This window comes from Symphalangus syndactylus, chromosome 6 (assembly GCF_028878055.3).
Source record: "Symphalangus syndactylus isolate Jambi chromosome 6, NHGRI_mSymSyn1-v2.1_pri, whole genome shotgun sequence".
NCBI lineage: Eukaryota > Metazoa > Chordata > Mammalia > Primates > Hylobatidae > Symphalangus > Symphalangus syndactylus.
The window spans coordinates 123,046,097-123,056,222 of record NC_072428.2 but is presented as its reverse complement, the minus strand read 5'-3'; the positions used below and the strand labels follow the sequence as shown (position 1 = coordinate 123,056,222).

Below are 10,126 nucleotides of genomic sequence, written 5' to 3'. Positions count from 1 at the left end.
ATGTCTTTCCTCTGTTTCTTAAAACTCTACTATATAATAAAGAGTAAATAAATTTTTAAAAAAGGGACAAACTCACAAAGACCAAAAAAATTGGAGATGAAGCAAGAATAAACAGATTTCAGGTTATTTTAGGGAAATGGCAGGAAGACGGAAGAGTAGCAGCTGATTAGCAAAGAAGGCCACACCACAGTGCCTGTGGGAGTAGGAGGGCTGATTCATTCCATGGAGCCTTCAAAGCTCTGAGTGAAAAACAATACTCATTCTAGAGTTCTCTACCTACCCCAAATTATCAATCAATAATGGAGTGGTATAATAAAGATCTTTTTAGACACACAACCACTCCCCCAAAAAAGACCTTTCCCAGGAAGATAATCAAGGATATGCTCCATAAGAACAAGGTGGTAATCCAAAAAAGGGGAAACATGGGATCAAGAAAAAAAGAACACAAGAGAGCAGTAAAGGGAATTCCCAGATGAGGTGAGGGAGGTAGAGATGGGAATAGAAGGACAGAGGGCTTCAGGAGGTCAATCCAGAGTCCTCCTAAATAGGAGAGAAGATGGGACTGACATGTTTGAGCACATGAGAATGGGATGAAAGCATATGTGACAGTAATGCTGGGACATTTGGGAATTACTAATGGGAGGTTCCTAGAAAACTAAGCAAATGGGTTACATAAGAATCAAACTGCATCACAGCAAATTGTGCAGCTCAAAAGGAATCAGAATTTGCATATTCATTCAACAGTTCTTCACTGAGCTCTGTGTGCTTTACCAAGCCTGCAGCAGTGAAGAAAATAAACCAAGTGCTTGCTTTTATGGATCTGATATTCTAGTGTGTAGGGAAGGGGGACTGACAAAACGTTTTTTTTTTACATATTGCTATTTCTGAAACTGGAATGCAACATATAATTGATGGTATGTCGTGCTTAATTGGCAACATTTTGTCTTCTCACTAGTATATAAAATAATAGTACAGGTTACCACAGGCTAGGAGAGGTAGTTGGCGGGCAGGGGGTGGTGGGGGGGTGGAAGGGGAGGTTTGTTAATGGGTACCAAAAACAATAGAAAGAATGAATAAGATCTAGTATTTGATAGCACAAGAGGGTCATTATAGTCAATAACAGTTTGATTGCACACTTAAAAATAACTAAAAGAATGGCTGGGCGCGGTGGCTCATGTCTGTAATCCCAGCACTTTGGGAGGCAGAGGCTGGCGGATCACCTGAGGTCGGGAGTTTGAGACCAGCCTGACCAACGTGTAGAAACCCCATTTCTACTAAAAATACAAAATTAGCCAGGTGTGGTGGCACATGCCTGTAATCCCAGCTACTCGGGAGGCTGAGGCAGGAGAATTGCTTAAACCTGGGAGGAGGAGGTTGCTGTGAGCCAAGATCACGCCATTGCACTCTAGCATGGGCAATAAGAGCAAAACTCTGTCTCACCAAAAAAAAAAAACAACAACAACAAAAAAAAAAAAACTAAAAGAGCATAATTAGATTGTTTGTAATACAAAGAATAAATGCTTGAGGTGGGGGATGGATACCCCATTTCCCGTGATGTGCTTACTTCACATTGCATGCCTGAATCAAAACATCTCACATACCCCATAAATGTAAACACCTATTATGTACCCACAAAAATTAAAAATAAAAAAAAATTAACACAAAATAATATATCTTACAATTGATGACAATCTTAATTTTGATGAAATATGGTTATAGGTTATAACAGTCACAATAATATAAAAAATAACTATTGGCTGGGCACAGTGGCTCATGCCTCCCAGCACTTTGAGAGGCCAAGGTGGGTGAATCGCTTCAGCTCAGGAGTTCAAGATCAGCCTGGGCAACATGGTGAAACCCCATCTCTACAAAAAAATACAAAAATTAGCCAGGTGTGGTGGCGTATGCCTGTAGTGCCAGCTACTCAGGAGGCTGAGATGGGAAGATGGCTTCAGACTGGGGGGTTGAGACTGCAGTGAGCCGAAATCAGGCCACTACACTCCAGCCTGGGCAACAGAGCAAGACCCTGTCTCAAACAAACAAACAAGTATTGATTGAACCAAAAGTTCTGATACATGATGCTGGTGCGGGATGGGGAGAATGAGAGCAAAGGCAGTATAAATGAGCAAAGTTCTCCTCTGCCCTTGGGGGACGTCAGCAGATAATGCTTAAAACGGAAATAATGTATGCTTGCTATTGAAATCATTCACATAGGTAATAGGGAATTAGAAGAGTCGAGATTAATTGCCTCCCTGACTAGGGGTGGAGAAGGGTTGAGCAGGAGACTGCTGTTTACCAGCAAAAGCCTCTTCATACCTTTTTGCTTTTTAACCATGTAATATATTTATTTGATTAAAATGAGAACTAATTTAAAAAAGACTATATGTCTTAGATTGTATTCCCTAAAAGCAGAGGCCAAGGCAGGAATTCAGGTGCATGAAATGTACTGAGGGTGCCGGGCGCAGTGGCTCACGCCTGTAATCCCAGCACTTTGGGAGTCTGAGGCAGGTGGATCACTTGAGGTCAGGAGTTTGAGACCAGCCTGGCCAACATGGTGAAACCCCATCTCTGCTAAAAATACAAAAATTAGCCTGGTGTGGTGGCATGCACATGTAATCCTAGCTACTGGGGAGGCTGAGACAGAAGAATCACTTGAACCCGGGAGGCGGAGGTTGCAGTGAGCCGAGATTGCGCCATTGCACACCAGCCTGGGTGACAGAGCGAGAGTCTGTAAAAAAAAAAAAAAAAAAAAAAAATAAAGGAATATACTGAGGGAAGGCTCTTCAGGAAAATTGTAAGGGGGCAAGAAAAGCAGATAAGGAAGGAGAAGAGCTAAGCACTGTGTGGCCTCAGGTAAACTCTAGCCTTGGTGGATCTCTGGGGAGCCTGGGCTCAGAAATGGCTCTGCAGAGCTGTCCCACCTTGCGGCAGAAGTGTATCAGTTAGTGCATGCCTGACTCCTGGGTGGGATGTAATTTCCCATGCATTTCAGGGTGAGGGTGCTTTGTCATTCAAGGGTAATCCTCCAGGATGGTCACAGGTATAAGTTATTAGATACCACTCACAGCAGCTGGGAGATGAGGCCACTGGCTGCATTAGTAGCATCCACTCCACCATGCCATAAATCTCCAGGACAAATGTACAATCTATATTACTCAGAGTTCTTTTGGTTGCAAGTGACAGAAAGCCACCCTCAACTAACCTAAAGGCAAACAGTCTATGGAGGGGTTTTATTTTATTTGAGACAGGGTCTCACTCTGTCCCCCAGGCTGCAGTGCAGTGGTGCAATCACGGCTCACTGCAGCCTCATCCTCCAGGGCTCAAGCAATCCTCCCACCTTAGCCTCCCAAGTAACTGGAACCACAGATGCATGCCACCATGCCCAGCTCATTTTAAATTTTGAATTGAAGAGGGAAAGATCTACTATATTGCCCAGGCTGATCTCAAAGTCCTAGCCCCAAGTGATGGGAGAGTTTTTATGGACTCATGTAATTAAAAATCAGACTTGGCTGCATTCAGGCTCAAATAATGTCACCTGAGGTCCATCTATCTTTTCCTAGCTCAGGTAGGCTCTTTCATCGTGATGATAATGATGACAGCCCACAGCCCAAGATTACCCTCCTGCTGGTTTAGCAATCCCAGAGGAAAGAGAAGGTTTCTTGTACCTCTGGCAGAAAAGTACCAGGGAGGTTATCGACTGGCCCCTTTAAGGCATGTGCCTATATGCCTATCTAGTAGCCAACTACTCCAGGGCTGGGGATCGGGCCGGGGCGGGGGTGGGTGTAGGGGTGGTGTGGAGGGGTTAAGAAGAGGAACCCGAGTACTCTGATCGTGGTAATGGGCAGGGGCAACTCTATCCAAACCACACATAAAGAGTTTCCCATAAAAGAGGGATTTGATTACCGAAGGAGAAAGGGATGTTAAATGGACAAAACAAACAAACATACAAACAAAACAATAATCATCCAGTAATACTCATTTTTCTAATTCTTCTTATTCTCCTGTGGTCAGAACCTTAATTATCAGAGGAGAGGAGATTTCACAACTTTATTCACTCTATCCACGCAGCTCAGGAGTAATATCCACTCTCCTAACCTTGGCTACCATCTTTAAGAAGTCCAGGGAACTGATGGGAAGTAATATTTGTGACCCTGCTTAGTTGGTCTCAATTCTGTTTTATGCCGGGGAGCCCTAGGGAGAGAAGAGGGTTTATGGAAGGTCAAAACAGAAGTAACAATTTTTTTGACCCAATGATAAGACGATAAATTCTTTAGCTATGAGGTCTTGAATCAGGATGTGATGACCTTTTCAGTGTTCAAGTTGTGTGTCCTGCCAACCTGGCTATTAACACGAATTGAGGGAAGCCTGGGGGCTGGGAGAATGAAATGTCCTATCATGATACTTTCAGCAATTAAAGTTTAGCTAAACAGGACTCATGCCTTTTTTCTTTAGCATTAAAATTGTTTTAATGAAATAGAGGATTACATGTCTGAAAAGAACATGTAATTCACTTCTACAATAGATTTTTTTCTTATCCACATGAATATTTCTTAGCTCAGAATCCCTAAGCTGCTTTTAGTAAGTGAACATTATACCTTGCATCAAAATTAGATTCTGATTTAGACTTTAAACATCCACTTCCCTGTAATCTTGCTCCTCCGAACTTGTTTATTGTTATTATTTTGAGACAGAGTCTCACTCTGTGGCCCAGGCTGGAGTGCAATGGTGCCATCTCAGCTCCCTCAATCTCTGCCTCCTGGGTTCGAGTGATTCTCCTGCCTCAGCTTCCCAAGTATCTGGGATTACATGTGTGCGCCACCACACCCAGCTAATTTTTTTGTATCTTTAGTAGAGATGAGGTTTCACCATGTTGGCCAGGCTGTTCTCAAACACCTGACCCCATGATCTGCCCACCTCAGCCTCCCAAAGTGTTGGGATTACAGGCAGCAGCCACGGCGCCTGGCCCCAAACTTATTTCTATCTCAAGTCTGGACCTTGCAGGACAAATAGGAAAAAGTAAAAATTGAGTTTTAATAAAGTCATTATATAAAAAGTCAATTCCGAAAAGTAAAATGACAGATAAGTGTCAAATGCTGCACAATGGCACTTTCTAGTGTAGGCAGACAGGAAGGCCACGAAGGAGATTTTCACCTCTGGAGGGGTGGTATAGGCTGCAGACTACTCTCAATGGAATCATCTGGGATGCTTGTTAAAAGGCAGATGCCAGAGGACACACCCCAGACCTAATGAAACACAGCCTCTGGGGATGGAGCCAGGTATTTACATGTTTAAAAAGTATCCCAGGCTGGGCACGGTTGCTTGTGCCTGTAATCCTAGCACTTTGGGAGGCTGAGGCAGGTGGATCATTTGAGGTCAGGAGCTTGAGACCAGCCTGGCCAATGTGATGAGAGCCCTGTCTCTACTGAAAATACAAAAATTAGCTGGGCATGGTGGCAGGCACCTGTAATCCCAGCTACTCGTTAGGCTGAGGCAGGAGAATCGCTTGAACCCAGGAGGCGGAGGTTGCAGTAAGCCAAGATCAGGCCACTGCACTCCAGCTTGGGTGACAGAGCCAGACTCTGTCTCAAAAATAAATAAATAAATAAATAAATAAAAAGTATCCTAGGCCAGGTGTGGTGGCTCATGCATATAATCTCAGCACTTTGGGAGGCCAAGGTGGGTAGATCACTTGAGCCCAGGAATTGGAGAGCAGCCTGGGCAACATGGCAAAACCCTGTCTCTCCAAAAAAAAAAAAAGAAAAAAAATTAGCTAAGCATGGTGGTGCCTATCTGTAGTAGTAGCTACTCTGGAGGCTAAGGTGGGAGGATCGCCTGAGCTTGGGGAAGTCAAGGTTACAGTGAGCTGAGATCGTACCACTGTACTCCAACCTGAGCAACAGAGTGAGACCTTGCCCCCCCTCCCAAAAAAAAAATGTATCTCATGTGGTTCTGGTGCACATTAATACATTAATGCTTAGAACTGCCACCCCAAACAGAAAGCCATTGCAGGTAGAGCTGTATCTTTGGTACTTGACTGCACATGGCATCTCATAGGCACTTAAATTTTAAAGCTGCTTTGGAAAGCTAAACCTTTGTAAGGACAGATAAAGAAATTAGCAATACAGTTGCAATGTCATTCTTCCTAATCTGATCATTTTGTAAAAAGAGGGCAAGGAATGCTTAGCATGTGATTTAGTATATTTAAAGAGAATGTACTATTTGATGAGGAAACACTTACCCTGGGTTTCAAAGGATAAAAGAAATGAAAGAATTGAGGGGTACTTAAAAATGGGTTCCTTTGAAAAGTATATTTAAACTATCACTTGAGTATTCAAACTTTCTGCTAGCCAGCATCACAAGACTGTGTATATAACCACCCTAAATCTATTATGGAACAGCTCCGTCTCAGAGCAGTGCCAAATCAAAGAAACATTCACAATCAAAATGCTACCTGCTCCCCAGTGCCACTCCACTGAATCCTTGCAGAAGTAAGCTCCCAGACGTCTCATCGGTGGGCCGTCGTCTCCTGTACTGCTGGCTGATCTATAGGGAAGTGTGTTTTATTTGTGTCTCATGAAGGTTTATAATTTCTAACCCAGCCTTAGTACCCTTTTGCAGTCTGGATTCACTTTCGGTAAATTCCAGCTAGCATGAAAAGAGAGCTTTTGGTCAGCTTTTTTATTTCTGATTCTGCCACTGCTGTTCCCTGGGGAACTTGATACAATGTCACTCTTGGTAGCCATGGCTTAAGTTACATATGGCCTGGCCAAGGCACATCCAAGGTAAAAGGCAACACCTTCATATTTACAAGCCACTCATATGCTGTCTGCAGTTCATTTTACTAAGGATGGAATATTCTGATACAAGTGGGAGCTCAGTTGAGTGTTACGAGGATGAATAAAACAGAAATCAAGCCATTTGCCTCTGTTTGCTTAGTAAATAAAGTATAAGAATGCATTGTATTCTGGTGCTATGTCTGTTCACAAGATTAGCTGTATCCACTTCAAAATGATCGACTTCTGTTGTTACTGGATCTGAACCATGAGTTCAGTCTCCATCTCTCCCAATGGCACCAGCTACTCATAACCAACATCTCCCAAAATTGAGCCAGTGGCTGTCAGAGAAACCTGGCAAGTGTTTGCCAGTAGTTCTTTGAGAAATTATCCCCATTTTTAGACAAACAACTCAAGGTGCTTTATCAACTGACGGTATGGCTTTAAAAGCTTTGTTCTAAAACAGAAAAGTAAAGAAACAGCTTCATCCTCACATTCAAACGAAAGAAACAGCATCTGGGTATCAGACTTTCTTAGAAGTCCCGGGAGGGAGACTGCTTGGTGCTGCTTAGATTTGATATTCGCTAGTCATCCCAGGACCTTATGGGCCACAGGTGTCCTATACTTGACCAGACCTGCCTTGCATGGGAAAGGAAAAGAAGTCTAAGGGGAGATTCCCCATCACCGTCTCTTTTGCCAACATTCAGAAAGGAACCAAGTGCTCCAGAAAGAGCCTAGGGATGGCAAGACATGTCTGTTCTATCTTTTTCAATTCTAAGTCAATCAACAAGCAAGACATTTACTTATTAATTGGTTAGTTGGTTGGTTTTAGAATTTTAGAAATTATAATACTTGTTTGTATTCGTTTCAAATAATACAGAGGTATATACAGCAAAAAACTAAAGTCCGCAATTTATCACCTCACATTCCATTCTCCTCCTTAAAAATGACCAATTTAATGTTTGTTGTTCTAGACCTTTTTCTTTACAGTAAAACTATCAAGCCTTTTATTTGTACTAGTGCTTTTGAAAAAATGATTTTATTTTATTTTTGAGACAGGGTCTCACTATGTTGCCCAGGCTGGTCTTGAACGCCTGGGGTCAAGCGATTCCTCCTGCCTCAAGCCTCCGATGTAGGACTACAGCTGCCCCCACTGCACCTGGCTCGTACCAGTGCTTTTTTACAAAGCTTGTTGACTTCAGCAAAACACTGGCATTTTCTTTTTTTTTTTTTTAAGTTTTTAAAAATATATATCTTTTTTGAGACACAGTTTCACTCTGTCACCCAAGCTGGAGTGCAGTGGCGTGATCTTGGCTCACTGCAACCTTTGCCTCCCAGGTTCAAGCAATTACTGTGCCTCAGCCTCCCAAGTAACTGTGACTACAGGTGCGTGCCACCATGCCCAGCTAATTTTTGTATTTTTAGTAAAGACGGGGTTTTGCCATGTTGGCCAGACTGGTCTCGAACTCCTGACCTCAAGTGATCCACCCGCCTCGGCCTCCCAAAAAAATACTGAATTATCAAATAAAGATAGACTATATTCAAGGTGTATAATGTGATGATTTGGCATATATATACATTGTGTAATTGTTACTACAGTCAAATTAATTAACACATCCATCACCACCCACGCTATTCATTAGATCCCAGAACTTGTTCATTTTATAACTGAAAATTTGTACCCTTTGGCCAACATCTCCCATTTTCCCCACTCCCCAACCCCTGGCAACTTCTGTTCAACTCTCTGCTTCTGTGAGTTCAACTTTTTTAGATTCCACTTGTAAATGAGATCATGCAGTGTTTGTCTTTCTGGGCCTGGCTTGAGACTGACCTGACTCAGTGAGTGAGGAGTGCAGTAGTCTTTTTAGGCTTCTAGATTCCAGATCTAGAAGAGTCATTATTCCAGTTGCTATGCCTGTTCCAACAAAATTACCCTATAACTTTATGGCTTGAAACAATAGGACATTAATTTTGCTCACAAATTGCTATTTGGGCAGGGCTCAGCAGGGATAGCTCATTTGTGCTCCACCCACACACGCTGGGGTGTGCCAAGGCTGGAATCATCTGAAGTCTCACTCACTCCCAGCTCTGGTAGGTGCTGCCAGCTGGCAGCTGTGACCTTAGCAGGGACTGTCAGCTGGAACAACCATACATGGCCTCTCTATGTGGACTGGGGTTCCCCACAGCATGGTGGCCGGGCTCCAAAGCTTGGCATCTTGAGAAAGAGGGAACCAGGCAGAAGCAATATTACTTTTTATAACCCAGCCTTGCAGAAGCCATACAGGATCTCATCTGCTGCACTCTATTCACTGAAGCTGTCAGAAAGCCCAACCAGGTTCGGAGGAAGGGAAAGCAGATTCCACTCCTTAATAGGGAGTGAAAAGTTCAGGAAAAGAACATGGGACCAGAAATATTAGAAACATGGCTCTGGCCATTTTTTGAAAATATGATTTACCATATTTGTGATATTAAATCAGGGCTATAATAGTGATGTACTTCCTCTCTGTCAAATGGGCTCTAGCACTCTGGAGTCTACTTAAACCTGGGAGGGGACTGTGACCAGCCTAAAAGGGTGAGGACTGAGTTTCATCACCATATCATATCCCTAAGAGGCTGGGGAAGGCAGGGCAGAAGAAATGAAGTAGGGTGAGGGGTGGAGGGAGCTGACAATAGCTTTTCCTTCTGCACTCACAGCTACACTGACCATTTAACATTCTAATAGGAGAAGCCTGGCATTTGTTGCAGGCATTTTGTTTATAATTGAATCCCTCTGTCTGAACACACAGGCAGCACAGTCCCGAGTATGGTACCAATATCGAGATGGATAAGGCTCATCACAGCTCAAGATTAACCATAAATTCCTAATGTGTTCAGGTAAGATGCATCTCTGCCTCCCGGCAGACAAAGAGGCAAACACAATGATCCATGACAGAAAGAAACAGAGATGCTGCCCAAGTGAAATTAGCCTTGATATGTCACCTTCCTCACCTTGTGTTTTTGTAGCCATACCTCCAGACTTCCAGATCTCTGCCTGAGCTTTACTGATGGCTTCTTTCAGGGATCATTAAAAGTGATTTGTGGGCTGGCAAGGCTTTTGTTTTCCATGCTAAGGATTCAGTTTATAGCACGCAGCTTGGGAAGGGGTGTCTGGAGGACGGCATCCCCATCCAGGAAATCTATTCTGGAAAGGCCAAGAGGGCTTCAACAGTCCATGGGTGACTCGTGATGCTTGAGTGGAAGGAAGTGGTTCCATGGGGATGGGGTGAGGGTAGATGGGGTCCCAGGAAGTGGCTGTCTCTCTTGCCTCCTGTCAGGCTGCCCTCTCTATAGAAGAGGCCCTGGGGCCAGGTGTG

The 10,126-nt window shown here is 43.5% G+C and overlaps 1 long non-coding RNA gene across 1 annotated transcript; it reads left to right on the top strand.

The window, feature by feature from the left end:
* The first annotated feature begins 419 nt into the window (after positions 1-419).
* Positions 420-9,862, top strand: LOC129484125 (uncharacterized). Its single transcript, XR_008658356.1, has 3 exons — positions 420-477; positions 6,399-6,488; positions 9,560-9,862. It is a non-coding gene; the product is annotated as an uncharacterized lncRNA (long non-coding RNA).
* The last annotated feature ends 264 nt before the right edge of the window (positions 9,863-10,126 follow it).